Raw genomic sequence first — 4,590 nt, forward strand, 5'->3', positions numbered from 1 at the left:
CTCCTACCCCCAGTCCCTCCTAACATCAGGGTCTTTTCCAATGAGTCAGCTCTTCACATGAGGTGGCCAAAGTACTGGAGTTTCAGCTTTAGCATCAGTCCTTCCAAAGAACACCCAGGGCTGATCTCCTTCAGAATGGACTGGTTGGATCTCCTTGCAGTCCAAGGGACTCTCAAGAGTCTTCTCCAACACCACAGTTCAAAAGCATCAATTCTTCAGCTCTCAGCTTTCTTTATAGTCCAACTCTCACATCCATACATGACCACAGGAAAAACCATAGTCTTGACTAGACGGACCTTTGGTGGCAAAGTAATGTCTCTGCTTTTGAATATGCTATCTAGGTTGGTCATAACTTTCCTCCCAAGGAGTAAGCCTCTTTTAATTTTATGGCTGCAATCACCATCTGCAGTGATTTTGGAGCCCCCCCAAATAAAAGTCTAACATTGTTTCCATTGTTTCCCCATCTATTTCCCATGAAATGATGGGACCAGACGCTATGATCTTAGTTTTCTGAATGTCGAGCTTTAAGCCAACTTTTTCACTCTCCTCTTTCACTTTCATCAAGAGGCTTTTTAGCTCCTCTTCACTTTCTGCCATAAGGGTGGTGTCATCTGCATATCTGAGGTTATTGATATTTCTCCCAGCAATCTTGATTCCAGCTTGTGCTTCTTCCAGGCCAGTGTTTCTCATGATGTACTCTGCATACAAGTTAAATAAGCAGGGTGACAATATGCAGCCTTAACGTATTCCTTTTCCTATTTGGAACCAGTCTGTTGTTCCATGTCCAGTTCTAACTGTTGTTTCCTGATCTGCATATAGGTTTCTCAAGAGGCAGCTCAGGTGGTCTGGAATTTCCATCACTTTCAGAATTTTCCACAGTTTATTGTGATCCACACAGTCAAAGGCTTTGGTCTGTGGGTCTGGTAAGATCTTTCTATTTTTAGTTCTAATCCTGTTATCTTAAAAATATATATTGTGGTAGTGTGGGTCTGGTAAGACCTTTGCAGACTTGAGACATTCTTTTGATTTATTGTTAATAACCAATTGAAAAGTATACAGCTCCCTTGCTAAGACTAGCAAGGGGGTACTCTCCATCCCCTTTCTGATGTCTATGTCAGAAGCTTTTTCTGTCCCATTTCATACTTTAATATAACTCTGCTACACAAAAGCTCTTGAGTGATCAAGCCTGGTCCCTGGTCCTAAAGCTAAACATTCTTCTTCAGAGATCACAAATCCAACACTGTTCACCATAAGCTATCACTGCACCACACTCCTCTTCTGCTCACACTGATCTGAGGCACTTTTCCTGGACTGTTTTTCCTCAGAGAACCAGCCCCTGTCTAGTATTAAGCACGTGCTACCCCAGAGCAGTAGTTCTGTCTGTTTCAGTGCATGGAGCCCGGTCTGACAATGAACTAAAACAGTGACTGAATGGAAATCAGTGTACATGTGTCACTTAGAAATGTGGAGGAAATGAGGAAGAAACAGCTAAAGGTGAGAGAGCTGGTAGGTGCTAGAAAACTTGCTTTTTTGCCTCTAAGCCTTTCAGCAGAATGTGATGTTACATACTTTTTGCATGCAATATTAAAAACTAGAATTAACATTTTTAATATAAATTTTTTTCCTAACAGTCATATGAAATGAAACAATTTCTGAGGCATTTTAATTGAGACTTCACTGACTTCAGAGTGGATTGTACTCTGCTTTAGAGCTGGGCCAGGGAAGCTCCCCAGGATGGCATAGGGTGCTGGAAGAGTGGTGGCGCTTACCTCTCCTGACTGTGAGCTCACTCTTACACCTGCTGCCCTACTTGATGCTGGCCATACTCATCCCTGTACCAGACCAGCAGCTCACAGCCTGGCCTGACCACCCAGCAGGTTCAGTAGAAGATCTGTCTGTGATACTGGAAGGACACCAAATTCTGCTCCCCGTCGTCCTGAGCACAGTTCACATACCTGGGGTTGAGGTTGGAAAAGGGAAAGAAAGCACAGATAACGAGTTCCTTCCACCTGTCAGACCCACACCCAGCTCCTCGCCTTTAGGCTCTGAGGCCATCACTGCCCCCACCACCCCTCTTGGGGACCTTCTGTTCATACCTTTGATCACGTCATGTGAATTCCTATCTCCAGATTCTGTTTCTTTTCCTCTTCCTGGCTGGAATGCTTTTCTTTCCTTACCTAATTAGCCATTTTCCAGAGCCCAGTTCCAGACTGGTCTCCACCTAGACTGGTCATAAGACTGGTGACTTCTAGCTCCTCTAAACTGTAAATTAAGTTCTCTTGTATTCCACAGAACTTGGTGCTTCTAAGCTAGCACGCACCCCTCAGCATTTACGCCAGCCTGCCTTCTCTCCCGAGGCTATTCTACCGTCTACCCGTGTGCATTCAGGGTCCCATTCACTTGTGCCCCCTGCCCCATGGAAACTTGGAGAGCATTCTGAGTTAGCTCGAGACACAGAACAATAATAGTTTATTCACTTTCTGCCTCCTCTGATGAAAGAAGAGGCCCTCAGAAAAAGGCCGTGCTCACAGCCATCCTGCCCTGCATTCCTCCCCAGGCCTCAGGGCCCACTTCTCGCTGGAACTGAGCCTGGGGAGGTTGCTTCTCTCATGGACTCAAGATCCCCCATGGTAGGTTATCCTGGGACTGAGAAGTTCTTCAAAAATAGAAAAATTGAAGTTACATATTCCTAAGATCAACTGTTAATGTCTGTCTGCAGTAAGTATTCTAAAAGGACATGGGTTGTGTGTAATGAACTTCAGTAATGAACTCCACTGTTTAAAATGGAACGTAGAAAGTGCTTGGTAAGTGTTAATTAGGTGAGTTAAAGTGTCCCTGGTGAATCCAGACTTCTCAAGTTGCTTTCAAGTACCTCAGTTTTGTGCAGCATAGAGATTTATATTTTGAGGGCATATACTATATTTCTATTTCTTTCTTTCTAATGTCTTTTATAATGAAAGAGCATGTTATGGAGGAAAAAGAGGAAAGAAGATGTGAAAGCTATTGAGGGAGGCAGGTTGGGAGAGGAAAGGGATAGGGGCTTGAGGGAGGAGCATCCTCTAGACCCTGCAGACTCACTGCATTCACCTCATCCGGTTGGTCCCTTCCATCCACATACTCATAGCAGTTTCTCCCTTTGGTGATCTGAGTGTCAGAAAAAGACTTAAAAGCTTACTTCTCTCTCTCTTTTTATTTTTTGGTGGGAGGTAATAGAATCCCTCTGCTGTCATCAGTGCTGTTCAGCCTGCATGGATTCAGCTGCCAGCTGTGACCACGTGGCAAGCTCCTTCATCATCACCTCCATGTCCGAGGCTATTGGTCCACTCAGGGCAAGGGCCCCACATGGGAGGAGCCACTTCTGTGTGCCTGTACTACTGTGCTGCTCCCACCTCTCCTCTGATCTTTAGGTAGAAGTCCCGTGTTCATGCACAGTGCATACAGTGCACAGGGCTGACTGTGTCATCACCATCCACAACCTCGCATGTAGACGTGAGGTCCCCGCCTCCCCACCCTGCCACACAGCGATTGGAGGTCAGAGAACAGGGGAAGAGGGGGGTTTCTCACCAGCCAGAAGTGTCTGCTATTGGCGGCCTCTTCATCGTCTGTAATCTGGCCCGCAGGCCCAGCGGCAGATCAGATGCCTTGTGCCACACTCTAAGCCCAGCCTCAGAGATGCCTGATGGTCTGATACTCAACCCAGGGCTGAGCAGGCGGCATGCCCCTTCTCCACTGCATAGTCCTTTACAAAGTAGAGGGCCCGTGAGCAGCACAGCTGCTGATGAAGTTCTGACACTTCTCACAATCTGGAGGCGAGAGCCACAGGGATGAGGGGAGGTATAGTGATGTTGCTGGTTATAAAGACCTTCAGAAAGAACCAGGATGCTCAGGGCATTTAGCCTTGATCCTGTACCCCGTGTCATAGAGAAAGAGGGTGATTGGGAGACCAAATGGTGAGGTGAGATTATTGTTCCAAGGCCTTGTCTGTGAATGGGCCAGTGGGGTCACTCACAGAGGTAGTTGTCATCCTGGGGGTCACTGACCTCTTGGTACACATGGCCCTTTCTTTTTTGTAGGCTGTACATCTTCATTTCAGTCTCCTTTCTTCTGAGTTCTAAGATGGAGAAGAGAAGCTGAGCAAGGCTGGTGGGGTCTGGAGAGTTAGTCGCTATTTTATCAGAAAGTGTGTGATCTCCTACCTGTCCATCTATACAATATATTAATTTTTTTTTACATTTATTAAAATTTCTTAAATTTACTTATTTTTATTTTTTAGTGTTACATTATTTATTAATTGGCCAAGCCACATGGCATGTGGGATCTTAGTCCCCTGACCAAGAATGGAACCCATGCTTCCTGCAGTGGAAACATGGAGTGTTAACCACTTAACCACCAGGAAATCCCTTCTCTATACTTTATCTCCCTTTAACTACTGGTTCAGACAGGCCGAGGCTCCACACTGACCACAGATGCCCAGTTCAGTGTTAGCTTCCTGTACTTCTCATTGGTAGGTTTACCCTCCCAACCTTCTTACTTAGAAAACAGTTCACTGACATATCTGCTCAGAAAATATATGTTGAAGGCACATATATT

At 45.5% G+C, this 4,590-nt stretch overlaps 1 long non-coding RNA gene across 1 annotated transcript; it reads left to right on the forward strand.

Annotated features, from left to right (window-relative positions):
* The first annotated feature begins 1,191 nt into the window (after positions 1-1,191).
* Positions 1,192-4,255, forward strand: LOC120863746. Its single transcript, XR_005721069.1, has 2 exons — positions 1,192-1,494; positions 1,632-4,255. It is a non-coding gene; the product is annotated as an uncharacterized LOC120863746 (long non-coding RNA).
* The last annotated feature ends 335 nt before the right edge of the window (positions 4,256-4,590 follow it).

The sequence above is a fragment of the Oryx dammah genome, unplaced genomic scaffold (assembly GCF_014754425.2).
Source record: "Oryx dammah isolate SB20612 unplaced genomic scaffold, SCBI_Odam_1.1 HiC_scaffold_5, whole genome shotgun sequence".
Lineage (NCBI taxonomy): Eukaryota > Metazoa > Chordata > Mammalia > Artiodactyla > Bovidae > Oryx > Oryx dammah.